The 15,034-nt window shown below is 35.3% G+C and overlaps 1 protein-coding gene across 13 annotated transcripts in view; it reads right to left on the reverse strand.

The window, feature by feature from the left end:
* MBD5 (methyl-CpG binding domain protein 5) overlaps window positions 1–15,034 on the reverse strand; it is a 152,327-nt gene that overhangs the window by 62,090 nt on the left and 75,203 nt on the right. For 11 of the 13 annotated variants that reach the window (XR_012674035.1, XR_012674034.1, XR_012674033.1 and 8 more), the window contains exons 3-5: window positions 11,078–11,216; window positions 6,663–6,853; window positions 1,436–1,493 (exon numbers count right to left, since the gene is read on the reverse strand). The gene's annotated coding sequence lies outside the window, so the exon portion shown is untranslated. Of the gene's footprint in view, window positions 1–1,435; window positions 1,494–5,551; window positions 5,703–6,662; window positions 6,854–11,077; window positions 11,217–15,034 lie in introns of all 13 variants that reach the window. The other 2 variants (XM_075152687.1, XM_075152688.1) reach the window with 2 other exon arrangements.

The raw sequence follows: 15,034 nt of genomic DNA on the forward strand, positions 1-15,034 counted from the left end.
AAATCTAAAATTATTAAATATATTTTTGTAACGGTTTTATAACGAAGATTATATGCATTTCAGGAATATCTGATACAGAATGTTCTTAAGGTATCTAATAAATAGATGCAGAAAATAAGTAGGTAATAATTATTTGTAAGTGTTTAGTTCTAGTTGACAGCTTTGCTATACATTATTGACTTATTGGTTACTAGGGAAATACAAATTTGTGAAAACAAGAAAGTTAATTTTAAAAGAAAAGAATATTTAAATGTAACTATTTCAAAACCTGAACATGAAAACTCAATTAGATTTTAGATACGCAGTTAAAAAAAGGAGAAAATCAGATTGCTGGAAATATGGTGAAAGGCTCCAAGCTGCTGGCATAACAATTACCAGATTAGCCCCAGATCTCCATTAACTGTGCACTGTGATATCAAAAATTAAGCAATAAATGGTAAAAAATGAAAATCACACTCCCACATCTTAAATGCAGAGGCCTCAATAAACTATATAAACCTCCTTTGTATTAGACACCTGGAGTTCAGGACACAGCAATATTTAAATTATTTGAATAATTCAGATTCAGTTTCTGTGCAAGAGAATGTCAAAAACATAGTAGGCTTGCAAATTAAACCTGTAAATTATGCTTTTGTGCCAAAGTAATAAGTCACATGACTATTCTATTTTTAGACACAGGGAATTTTTTCTCCAAGTGCTATTTTTTAAATTGTTTACTGAATTATGTACCTCTATTCAGCAATTTCTCTCATGAAAATACTCTTAAGATATTAAAAAAATATGATAACATAAAAATCAGCTATTCAGATACCTTAATGCAAACTCTACAGCCTTATCTGGCATAAATGTAATAGTGCTTGAGAGCTTCGGCTGCCTCTTGAAATCTGGTATGCTACAAATCTGTACAATATGATAGATGAATCTCTAGCATTAGTAGATTATTACTCACTGTCTTTCAGTGATATACTAATTGAATGTGTAAGTATTTGGAGAATTTGGCCCTGCTGTTTTATTTAAGAGACAGACAGTTCACTCTGTTTTCTAAAACAGCACTCAGAAGTTCAAGGATATTTAAAAAAAAAAGTGGGGGATTTTAATCCTTTTAAATGCTTTCACTCCATGAAAATTATGACAAATATTTCTTTCTTGATATAGAAGAGGTCCATTAACTGTAAGTTTAATAATTTTAAAATAAATCTCTATGAAGATTTGTGTACATGACCTTTCCTTCTATAGCTTCTTTTTCTACTTACACTGGTCTGAGTCAGCTGTTCCATGAATATACCATTCAATTTAAAAATAATCTTCCACACCCTCAAATTAAAAATTCACATTTGGTTTGTTATTTAAGATATATGAAATAAGTAATGCAAATGTAAAGTACTTTTTAATATACTAATTAACAGTAGGGCACAGGATTAAAAAAAAGCCTGACCTTTTTCCTCATTAAGCATTAGATTGAAGGTGGATATGTTCATCTTGTTCATTCCAAGCTGAAAAACAAAGAATCAGTTGAAACAGAAGATAAGCAACAGTAAATTATTACAGTCCACTTACGATGTTAAGTTTTCAATATTAATTGATTCTTAATTATTTCTTCATATTTATAAACACTTAATAAGAGAGGTTTCTTAGAATATTATTTCCCCTTTGAAACTCTGAAATAAATACCTGTTTCCAGTTCTTATTTTGTACACGCTTCATTTCCATAAAACGTCATGAGCACAGAAAAAAATAATCTAATATTTAAGAAAATGCTAATGTACAACTTATTTTTAAAAAATCTACTCTACTAAAGTTTAATCTCTATTCCAGGAACAAAGATGATAAAGTTCTCGACTGTACGCATGCCACTTGTTTCAAGTAGGATTTCGTGCTTCATGAGTGAAAAACCTTTTTCCTGTGTGGCTGTTCCATTCCCTTCACTCAGAGATTTACTTTTAAGCAAGCCAAGGTATTTTTAGCCTACTAAAATGAGCAAAATGAGTACCTAAATGATAGTGTCTGTGTATTTTTGGGTTGAATTTTTATATGACAATTATCAGACGTATTCGCACTGACACCTTAATAATGATAAATTTCATTGTCCAATAAACTGTGAAGACTGCAGTCTAGCTCGTAGAAAATGAAACATTTGTTTTATGATAATAAAAAGCATTCTATTCTTTACTTCAGTACATGGGTTGTGGAACTCTTCTTGGAGGTGTTTTGCCATCCAAACACAACATTGTTAGATTTAATGTAGAGCAAGATGGTACCTGGTAATGATGCTCAACTCTGTTCTGCCAGGTGTCCATGGCTTTGCTCACTTGACGCACTATAAAACCCGATTTTACTGCACGTGCAACAGACTGTACATATGCTAAGCTAGACAAAAAAGGTTTGATTCTCTTCAGAAGGAACTAAACAAAAAGGTGAATCACATTCAAGCTTGACAAGCATAAGAGAATTCCACCAGCTCGTCAGAGCAGAGAGAAGAAAAATGAGAGCAGGACCACAGGCACCCAGAAATTAAAACATCCTTTAAGGATGCGGTACATCAAGAGTTTAAGAACAAAGCTCCAAAAAAGATGAGAACCGAGAAAACACAGTACTTCATCCCAATTGAAGGACAATGTGTTGTGCCAGATACTAACTTAAAGCTCAAACAGTCTTTTATTCTCTGAATAGGCTTGAAAAATGTCTCTGGAAATGCAGACGGTAGGGACATAACACAGATATTTAGCATGTTCTGGCACCATGCTCCAAAAAGTGAGCTATTGGAAAAAACGTAGGCAAAGAATCATTTAGTCAGCTCTTCATCACAACGTATTTAAAGCTTGATCAAAAGAAATTCATTTAGTAACACAAATATATTATGTCACAAAAAAAACTCCATAAACAAAGCCATTAGTGTCATGAACAAATGCCATAAACTCTTGGCAGAAAAATCTAAGAAATACGAATTCAAGCTACAGACAGGTACGAGAGCTTCCCACATTTCTTTTGCATGTATTTATTTCTTATGTTACTCTTCAGCCTACCATCTCAATGGAAATCTGAATTCAAGGAAATCAGTGGCAAACTTCCAAAGATTGCTGAACCTGAATTTCACTCCATTTTAAATAAGAGCTTTTCAAAGCATTTAATTTAAGAAAAAGGTCCTTTGGTTCATTTTTTTGTAATGAAAACTGCCACACATAAAGACTTTAAATACCACTTACCTTAAACTGAAATATATTATCAGTAACAGAAAAAGTTTGCAGGGAAACAAAACAAAGCTAATGCCACAATTAAGTTGACAGAATTACAGAAACTGAGGATCTGAAGAGGGATCTCAGGAGAGCAATCTGCTCAGCCCACTGCCAGTGGAGGAAGGTCAAAATTACCAAGATTGTCCCTGAAAGCTGCTTCTTTACGCATTATGACAGTTATAGGTAAAATATACCAGTTTTTCATCCATATTTGCAGTCAGATATGAGGTAAAACAAAAAAGCTTGGACTGTTTTCTCTTTACATCTATCCTAAATTACCCTTTGTGCAAATTCACATTGCCTTTTTTTTTTTTTCCAAAAATCTAGAGAGCAACTGCCACCATTGCTTTTATAAAAACCTCTTATCTTTTTAAAGCTTTATGCCCATCCTACAGCGTTCTCTTTTTTCCTAGAATAAACAAATCCAATCCTTTCAGCTGTTCTTTAACAGTCCTGCTGTCTAAATCTGTCATAGCTTGTTGCTCTGCTTTGCCTTCTTCTGGCTAATACAGATTTTCTTTAAAGGGCAGTGTCCAGTACTGCAAAATACATTCCACCTAAGGTCTTACTGACAATGAACACATACCGAGTCTTGTGTCAGACACTGGTACTACACATTGTAAAAATTTCCAGTGCTCTAGGAATGAAGATTTGTGATTTTTTTTTTTCCAAGCTCTCCCTCTTCCTCTTATAGAGGGAACATGCAATGGAAACTCAGAAGTTTCTGAAAAAGGTATTATTTTTAATGCATTTTCAGCACTGGTGAGGCCGCACCTCGAATACTGTGTTCAGTTCTGGGCCCCTCACTACAAGAAGGACATTGAGGTGCTGGAGCGTGTCCAGAGGAGGGCAACGAAGCTGGTGAAGGGTCTGGAGAACAAGTCTTATGAGGAGCGGCTGAGGGAACTGGGGGTGTTTAGCCTGGAGAAGAGGAGGCTGAGGGGAGACCTCATCGCTCTCTACAACTACCTGAAAGGAAGTGGGTGTCAGGCTCTTCTGCCATGTAACAAGGACAAGAGGAAATGGCCTCAAGTTGCACCAGGTGAGGTTTAGATTGGATATTAGGAAAAATTTCTTCACTAAAAGGGTTGTCAAGTATTGGAACAGGCTGCCCAGGGAAGTGGTTGAGTCACCATCCCTGGAAGTATTTAAAAGACGTGTAGATGTGGTGCTTAGGGACATGGTTTAGTGGTGGACTTGGCAGTGCTAGGTTAATGGTTGGACTTGATGATCTCAGAGGTCTTTTCCAACCTAAACGATTCTATGATTTTCAAGCAAAACGTGAGTGCAGAAAGTAAGAGACATTTTTAAGGAGTGAAGAGATCCTTATGGAAGAAGAAGCTCAAGAAGAGAAGGTTTAGGGGAGATCTTACTGCTGTCTTCAATAATATGTGGTTAAGGAGAAGACGGAGCCAGAATCTCCTCTGACGTCCACAGTTAAAGGACAAGCAGCAGACATGTGCAACATGGAAAGTTTTGAATACGTATTAGGAAAACTAAGTCTCTGGGGGGATCTTCGCAGTGCGTATGAACACCTGAAAGAAGGGTGCAAAGAAGATGGGGCCACACTCTTTTCAGTGGTGTCCAGTAACAGGACAAGAGGTAACGGGCACAGACAGAAACACAAGAGGTTCTGTCCGAACACCAGGAAACACTTTTTTTACTGTGAGGGTGACGGAGCACTGGCACAGGTTGCCTGGAGAGGCAGTGGAGTCTCCATCCAAGAACATACTCAAAAACTGTCTGGACATGATCCTGGGCAACCTGCTCTAGGTGACCTTGCTTGACCAGCAGGGTTGGACAAGATGACCTCCAGATGGTCTCTTCCAACCTCAGCTGTTCTGTGTGACCTCCAGATATCCCTTCCAATCAATATCACTCTATGGTTACATGATAATTCTGTCTCATGACATCCCCAGCTACTCCTTTTACTAACTTCAACAGGAAACATTACACAGTGCTTCAGTAATACAACTGTATACATCTTTTCATCCAACATTATGGAGAAAAGAATCCCTTCACTTATACACTCAACAATTCACTTATCTCACAATCCAGGTTCTCCTACAGACACTTGTCTTAGAACCTGTTCACATCGTAGCTTCACCAAATTCAATTACAACAGAAGAATAACATCCTCCTTGGAATGCCATGAAATCTGAAAGCCTGCCTTCAAGAATTTAGAATATTAAGTATGGAAGCCAGAAAACCAAATATTTCTAAATATAGCCACAATGTTAGGTTCCATAGGTACAATTTACAAATACAATGGGAAAAAAAAAAATCAAAAGATCTTCCAAATTTTAATAAAATCCTACCTAAGAAGATTGCTCTTCTGTTAGCTCTCTCTACTGAAAGGGACAGGTCTCTCAAAAACAGAAATTCAAAATGAGTTGTGAACATCAAGTATTCTGTAGGAATACTATTCATATAGGTTCAGAGATGATCAGACAGAATCTTGTATTTTCTCTGAAGAAGAAAGTACTGATAAGAATGAAAATGTACCAATATGTTTAAAAACCTTTTTTTGATGCAGCAAATATAGTACAGACACTACATTGACTCACGAAGATGTCCAAACAATCTACTGTAGATTAACATAATTTTAGTTAAAAATAAAAATGTACACATTTCTTCAACTGGGGCACTTCAGATTAGGGATCTCTTCAGACTTTTCTGGAGGGATTTAAAAAAGCTTTGGAGAAATCTTAAAAGCTATGGAATTAGCCTGGTATTTATAGCTCAGTTTCCTAGCGTGTTCTTTGAGCTTCCTAGGACGTTCTTTTTCTCCATCTGCTGGTTGTTGACATGATATAACCTTATATTTTGATTATGAAAATGTATAAGAATAAGAGCATTTCATTTTACATTTTACTGTAAAGTTCTGGCTTCATCTCAGGGCAAGGCAGCTACACTTTGCTACTATAATATAATCTAGGTCAAGAATGGTGCTGCATATTTTCTGATACAGATAACTGGAGTTCTATTGTTTAATTATGTCAAAATATATTACTCCCAATTATGACTAATACTCCATATGAATCACACTGTCACAAAACGGTAATTTTCTTACCATTAAAATACTGTGCTTCATATGCTGTTTCAATACAATCTGTTAAATCTAGGTCAAAAATGCTTGTTTCTTCTTTGTTCTGGTATCAAAAAGGTCCATGTATGGGTGCACTGTCTATCTTGTACAAAGATATGAATTGCTAAATTGTTTACTTTTCTACTTCAGCACCATTAAATGGCTGAAGATGTCTGCTATTCTTCTGTTTAATTCTTTTTTAACATTGGCTCAAATCTTTTCTATTATACTACTTGGAATTCATTTTGTAACAAGCTTTACTACCACAGCATAAAACTATCAAAATAAAATCCGAAGTTTCTCAGCTTAATAAATGCATTAATTTACTTTTGAATACTTACCTACATTACTCCTCATGGTCTTGCTTCTAGTTACCTTGGGGATCTTTAGGCTTCTAAAATTCTTGATGCACTTTCAGCTTTGTTTTAGATAGTCTCCTGTTTAGATCTCGATAATGGCCTACATCCATTGAGGCTGGCTCCTTGTCTTACTACAGCCCTCATCTGAGGAACTCTTGCACCCCACGTTACATCTGTTGAGACAGTTGCATTATTTAAATTAAAGAATGAGCCAAATGTTTTTATTTCACTTTTCTTGATTGCTTTGTAAGCCCTTATCCAATTACTTTGTAGTATAAACTGTAATAATACTTGCTTTTAAAGAAGGGTAGGATGGTTCTGACTGGAACTGATGAAAAAGAAGATACCTTTTACTACATTATGGTGGTTCACTCTCCAGAAGAGTGAGTAGATTTCTATAAAAATGAGCATATAGATTTTTATGATGGAACTAGTATGCATACAAAAAAGGTCACTTCTTCAGACAACGTGAGTTGCTAAAAACCTTCAACTACAAAGGCAATAAGTCTAGGCTTTAAAGAGTTATGATACTGCAAATGGCCTTGGTTATGTAAAAGGTTCCACCAGTATTGTTGATGAGCTATTAAATTAGTCTTTCCACAGGTACACAGGTACTGGTGAACCCCCAGCTGAAAGAGGACCTGAGTTATTCCATAACATCTGCCTGTTATTGAGCCATTTCCTTCAGAATCACCACCAAAATGTACTGCAGTCCTCCACTGGCTCAGAGTTAGTTAGGCTTTGATTGTGCCAGTTTCAATTTCTCTGTCACTGAAAGGAGTTAGCAGTCTTTGCAGGACTTAGTTCTTGTAGAGGTGAAATGGATTGGACCTCATTAGGTTAAAGGCAGATCCAAAAGAGTTAATGTAGGCCTTTAAAATGTTATACCTGAAAGCCTGAGGACTCAGTAAGGGCACAGCTGGGGATTAGAAACACACATTTAACAAATTCAGAATTATTGGGGATTTTACTTTTTTTTAAAATAAATCTGCGATTAAAATAGATGCAACATAGCCAATCAATGCTTTTTGAATCCTACACAAAGTCTAATTAATTTGTTCTGATTTACAGATCACATATTTGGAATCTCTTTTAAAGCCATTTGTCATCGCAGTAAAGGTCTTTGTTGTTGTTAAAGCCTTCTCCCCTAACAGAAAACCCGTTGATAGAAAACGTGAAGGAAAAATTTCAGATAAGCCAAACAAACAGGGTATAAGCACATAAGTCACATAAAGTACGTTGGCTGCAACTACCAAATACAGTATTTATTATGATTATTAAAATATCTTAGTGAAGCTTATAAGCAAACCCTTTTTGCTTTCTTGGTGATGACCTGCTGTTTGGCTTGTATTGACTTTATTAGTACCACTAATTTAACTGAGTTATCAGTTGATTAGCATCTTCCCAATTTAAGGGCAAAATTGGGGCACAGCATTTTGTAAAAATGGGTACCAAAGAGTCTTGGTTGTTTCAGACTGCATTTACCAACCTAGTAGAGCCTTTCAGCGAACAGTTTTTTCATACGCAAACTACTTAGAAGAAAAATTATTAACTTGCTAAAGTTCTTCCCCAGCCAATATCACTTTGAAAATTACGCCCCTATAAAATTATGAATGTATGTTTAGGATTTTCTTAAAGACTGAGGCACTAGACAGCTTCCATGTTTAAGCACTATAATGCTTTTGAACATTACAGGGCTTATCTGTTCTTAATACTGAATGTTTTTATGTATCTAGAATACTAACAAGATACATCCAGTCCATAGATATTATTAAAATGATTAAAATAAAAAAAATAATAAAACATGCATAACAACAAAATTAATATTACTGCTATTAGTAAAATAAAGCCTCTTGCCCTTAGCTGAAAGGGTTAAACAACTTTGTTGAACAAAGCTGTGAGTTTATAAATGCAAGGAGTCATAGGGCTCTAAATACTGAATATATATGACTGAAAAAAAATACTGCATTTTAGCAGGTGAAGAATCAGGATATTCAATGGACAGAGCTGCAGTAAAGGTTACTCACAAGAAAGTCAGACATGCTATGAAAGGAGAATGATACAAATCTCATGGAGTTCGAGACACACTGAGCTTTCTCCTGCGAAGCATCCACAGGACTCACAAGGTTGGGCTCTTACTAATGGGCCTTAGCTACTAGCTTCAGTTTATCAAGAAACTGAATGTCAATGTTTTCTAAATTACTCCAGAAATTCTAAATCTTAAAATCTAACATATAAATGGCATGATTTAAACATCAGAATTTCTTCTTCAATTGTAGAAATGACAGAAAATTTTAACTTGTTTCCGCTGTATAGAAGCTGCATGAAATATTTCAAAGAATGAACATTTTTACGTAGGTTATTCATAAAATTATAGATAAATAAGAATCCATGGCTTCACAACATAGCTTATCTTTACAGTAACAAAACAAATAGAAAGATGATATAACCTACCATTAAAGAATTTGCATACAAACGTATTTTAGATCGTAATTTCACTATGGATATTACATTTTTCAGATAAAATTATTTATTAATGTTTAAACACATTGAAAGGTATTGATAAGAGACATTTTTATGAAGAACTTCCCTTGAGCATATAATGCTAATCACAGCAAACACTATAAAACTAATTTACTGGAAACAATTTCAATAGATGGATGAAATAGCCCAAGAATGAAACCTAAAGTCATATGAGGGCTTAAAATAACTAGGTCATGTGGATAGTACTAAAGATTGAAGTAGCATCAGTAAAAGAAGCTTCTAATAAAAGCCTCAAGAAATCTACAGAAAAGCTTTATTAAAATGAATTCAAATAAATAACCTGATTTTTAACTTATAATATCTAAATAAAACAGTAACAATAAATTAATGACACAAATTGTCTGTACTGAATATACGGAAATGGAAACGTGTAAGCAAAGACGTAATTACAGTTTCTGCTGAAAAAAACAGACATTACCTTAATTATGCATATGCCATTTACAAACTTACTAGCACCAAAATACTAGCACCACAGAGACAAATGACCAGCTACAGAATACAGTTTTATAAATACTGAGCATAGACTACCGGTGATAATCAAAAGGCTCCTATATGGCAAGCCAAGGGAATTTTTGTGGCTAATTCAATAGGCTCTGCATTGCTTTTCCCCTCCTGAAAGTCTTGTTTTCATTCTCCTTTTAACCAGCCTTCCTATCTTTCTTTCTCTATTAGGAACTACCAGTTTTTGTGATAAGGGATTAAAAATAAGCATTTGTAAAAAAACGGCAGAGGATTTTTTTTTCAATTAAAAAATGGACACTTGACATTGAAAAAAGCACATATACTTTTGAAGTCTGCTATTTAATGTAAGAAGGTGATTGTCACAGACTGTCCTAGCTGTTATTGAACAGCACTGCACCATGCGTGAAAAGACCAGTTTATTTTTATCGTTCAGAGATAAGTACAGGACTTACACAGTGACTACAATATGTTTATTTTCCGACTGCATACATATCCATAACAATAAACTTCCCAATGAGTTCTCACCAAGTTGCAGGAATCTAATGGTGAATGTATTTCTGGGGAAGAGACATCTGTTTTTTCAGTGCATGTGCTGTCTCATTCGCTTTGTGAGCTTTCTATTTACATAACAAGTCTGTGCTAACAGATTAAAAAAATCCTGTCCCCATCTAATCTCTTAAGATACATACAATATTCTTACAACTATGGTATTTGATGTATCTGAAATTAAAGATACTCTACTTCTCATACGAAAAAACGAAAAATGCCAAAAAATGATCTTCCAGTAACGGAAACAAACTCAATAACTTTTCAATTGTATGCTGTCACAAATGAGTAGTGAAAGAGAATGGCAGTCAGCCAGTTCTCCTTTTTCTTCAGGTAGGTTTTAAATTTATTTCTTCTAAACCAATCAACTTGATTATTGGCTGTTTCTCAGGTTACTCTTCCCATTTACCCTGTAGCATAACTGAAAAACACTCCTCCAAAAGAGTATATTTCAAATGAGAGCCATGGGATCCATGCTAGAAAAAAATGGCCAAAGTTTAGAGACCTGTTTACAAGCATCTGGTCTGATTTTGTCTGATTTTATTTTCAATAATTGCTATTTTTATTTTGTTAAGTGGAAAAGTCACACAAAATGGTATTTAGTAAATGCATCATCTGCCATAATACTAAAAATAAACACGGTATCATTAATTTCTAGTGGTGACACTACATTACCACCACGTAAACAACATTGCCTATAACACCAACCTACTGGAAGCCCAGCATTATTTTCTGACATATCAAAGAAAATAGAAGAAACAACTTTAAACTTTGAAATCACTGTGTTTACTAGCCATATATATGTGATAGGAAGAGAAAGACTGGCAAAGAGAAAATTCACTTACCTCAAATTAGGAAGACTGGTGGAGGTAATCCACCAGGTTTTGGTGGGTCTCTGAACTTTTGGAAAGAATTAGAGAAGTGCCGTTTCTTCCAAGTCTTTTTGTTTCTTTGTCTGTTTTGTTGTGATAAAGCCACCTCTTCCTGCAATAAAATACATGTTGTACTAAAACAAGATTTGCAGAAAGACAAGTTATCTGCGCTTCACGTAGACTGCACATCTTCTCTAACAGACTGCTTCACTACACAAAAACCATAGGCGCATTCAGAAAAGCAAACATTGAACAAAACTGGTGAGTTTACCTAGGTGGTCTCAGTAGTCAGTGAAGAAAGGTAGAGTCCAAAGGGTGATTTAAAATAAATTAATCTAATCTGATCCTAAATACAGCTGTATTCTGAAATGCCCTCTAGAAGGATCTCTCTCTCTTCATTGACCGTAAACGCAAAATCAGAAGAATACCCTACTGTCCAAGGATTGGGTCCAACTCTGGCTATATCCTCCACTGCTTTACACTTCCACAGAATTTAAGGCTATAGAAATAGAGCCCACACAGCTGGAGAATGGACAAAAGGACTTTTTAATGAGATATTTTTGAGAAGATCTACCATAAAACTTCAGAGAACCAAAACTGTAAAAAAGATGCCCAGTTTTGTTTATTTATATCTAATCTATATGCACACCTCTCTCTATATATACACTCACACACATACACATATATATAATTAACATTAAAAAAAGTAGCTTAGATACCATTGAAAATAGATTTTAGACTTGTAGCATTCTTCCCTAAAATGCCTTGTAGATTTTTCACCTAAAACAAACACAGCTACAACTAATTCTGTGACTTGAACATGTCATGGAGAATCATGAACTCAGCTTAACCAGAGCCTCGTATTTAATTTTATTCTTATAACCAGCATAAAAAGTTGGTGCAAATATCTTTGCATGATTATGCTTGGACTAACTACAGGGATCACAGGTTTTTCAGGTTTCCTCAATGTAGACCTGGAACCTCGATCAATCCAGAAGACCTGGCTTAAACCAGGGCTCTGTTAGCTCCTTAGCAGAAAGCTTGAAAACTATGGGGACACCAGATTTTTTCCTTACTTCTTCATTTTCCTGGGACCCTTCTCGAGGAGGAAATCCCCTACGTGTAGCCCCTTACTCAGGTTAGAGGGCAGAACTCAACCCTCTGCTAAAAGGCTCCTCCTGCTCCAGGCCAGGCGCTACGGTTTGGCGTTGCTCCCTCTCCTCCGCAGAGGCTAACACTGGTCCAGTGAATCAGATAAGGGAGCCGATTTGTGTATTTCTGCTGGATTAGTCTTAACCTAGATCGGTTCCCTAATCTGTGTGGCTGGAGGAATGCTTGTGCTGGACTAGACGCTTAGGAAGGAGTGGCACGTGTACAGGAATGAGTAACTCGAAGTGGAAAGAGCAGCAGTGAATTTGGCTCATGCCAGACCAAAGTGCTTTGGGAAATTCAATATGTTTGCTCATTTATTTTATTTTAGAGTACTGCAGTATTGAAAATATCTTCTCATCTCCTGTTTTCATAGGAGGACCTCAGTATACTTCACTGTTTAAATACAAGTAATATTTAGCTGTTTACATATTCAAAATGTATGATCCCAACTCTAAATTTTAACTGTTATAATACCACAGAGCAGGGAGGCATGTCTAAAAAAAAATCTGGTTTGAGTACCTGACTAAAGTAATCATAAAGCTGTTGGAAATAATAATCTTGGTTCCTTACTGATTAGAATTCACATCTATTATCTGAATATTTGCTAGGCACAGTATCTGCAGAAAATAAAGTTAAAACATAACAGATGACAGAAGAAAACAAGAAGCAAATATCCTACCTTCCAAGACTACCTTTGCATGAACATATGGCCTTTTCCAAGTGTACTGTTCTCTTGTATGACAACAAGTTGGCCATATTAATATAACTTCAAAAATGCATTTTAACTGCCTAACAACACAATACACCAAGTGAAAAACATTAAAGCTAAAAGAAATAAAATAACAACAGGCAGGTCTTTCAGAGAAGCTAATTTAAAAATTAGCTATGGCTATAAGGCTAACATACTAACACATTTGTTTTACTTACGTGATATATAGCTATAAGGCTAACATACTAACATATTTTTTTTACGTATGTGATACATAGCTATAAGGCTAACATACCAACATTTTTCACAGATTTGGCAACAGTGTCATTTGAGTGGATGTAGCTTTGAACAAAGAAGATGTAAGAAGGGATACTATCTATTTTTTTTGTCTCCAGTTACAGGCTAAAAAAAAAAGAAATGGAGTTTTAATTTGCAAGAGGAGAAAAAAAATCAGACATCAATTTAGTCAATAGTCTCAATCCTGTAAATCCTGCACATCTGATACTTCCATAAAGAAAGTGACAAATACTAATAGTGTACCTTACAGCCATGAAAAGACTTTTATTTTATAAAATAAGCCTTGGTTTTGACAGGAAAGGTGCACGCTGCTATTCAGAAACAGCATACATGCAATCTTCACCTGGCAATTTAAAAACTGAACGAAAACAATCAAATTGACAAATAGATCAGTTTCCGACTATAAAGAAAATCACTCCCATGTACAAGCCTGGGTAATAAAGAGGTAAGCACAGTGCAGGCCCATGTACCATAGCACTCGTCTTACCTAACTGCTGGTTGCTATGGCAAGCATTTGCCTGTATTTTGTACATTAAACAGTAATATGTTTTCTGCTTCCTTGTTCTTGATATTTTGATGAAGTTAATACTCAAGATTTGGACCTGCAAGGTATGGAAACTAAAGGTTCTCTCAAATAATCATGCATTCCAATTTATTTTGGTATTGTGAAAACATCTTACAATTAAAAATTAATGAATAATTTAAAAATTATTTTCATTCATCTGTAACACAGCATTTAAAAAACTTGTGATTTATTTCCATTAGCTACTTTGCATACCTGTTGTACATGCATTTCTATTTTCTAGCTCACAATGGAAATGTAATCTACTTTTCTCCTTCACTGATCTTTAATTTAATACAGAGATAACTGTGAAACTGATGAGAACTGAGATGATAAACAAATAATTTTAGTTCTGTATAATACCAATTTGTCTTTTCCCCTCCTTTTTTTCCTAAACAAATGTTGTTAGAAGTACAAAAGAATGAATTAGTAAAAAAATTTATTTAGTCATTACTAGTGTAAACTAACAAATAACTGAATTTCTTCCTGTAGTTGTCTCTACCTGAAACACAGTGGTATTTCAAAAGGTGCGTTAAGAGCCAGCTATCAGTACAAGAGCCCTTCTAATGAGGAGAGGACAATGTTAATCTATTTTCTTCTTGATTTCTGTGGCTAACAAAGCCTTAACATACAAAATATAAATACCCACAAGTCAACAGATTTGATAAAATAACCCCAACAGAAGAGAGAAACAATTGTCTTCCCACCCCAGGGGTTCCCACCGGACCAACTGCAAACTCGGCTGAAGAAAGATCCATGACAAAACTCAGTAATAGTCATACTCTTTAAAAAAAAAAAAAATCTTTTTCTTTTGATAGGAATGTTGTTTCCACTATCAGCAAATGCACACAGTCCCTCTTTTTTTCCCCACACATGAAAATAAAGAATTTGTACACGGCTTCGTTCGTCTGTTGCATCGTATCTTGACATGGGAAACTAATAAAGAGAGTTTGACAGTGGGGTCAATAGTCCTGGATTATGACTTTTAACCTCTCCTGTACTTTGTAATGTATACGACTTGCAGAAACAGAGTCTCAAAAGCATATTTACAAGCTGCCTAAAGGCCAATAACAATTCTTATATGCATTCTATTTACATTAATGTAAATAGATACAGATGAGGCACAAATGCTATCCTGAAGACAGCTGAACCACTTTCCTCCTGCTGCTCGTGTGCTTCCCCACCCTGCTGGAACACTTCTTTCATAGGC

The sequence above is a fragment of the Calonectris borealis genome, chromosome 6 (assembly GCF_964195595.1).
Source record: "Calonectris borealis chromosome 6, bCalBor7.hap1.2, whole genome shotgun sequence".
Lineage (NCBI taxonomy): Eukaryota > Metazoa > Chordata > Aves > Procellariiformes > Procellariidae > Calonectris > Calonectris borealis.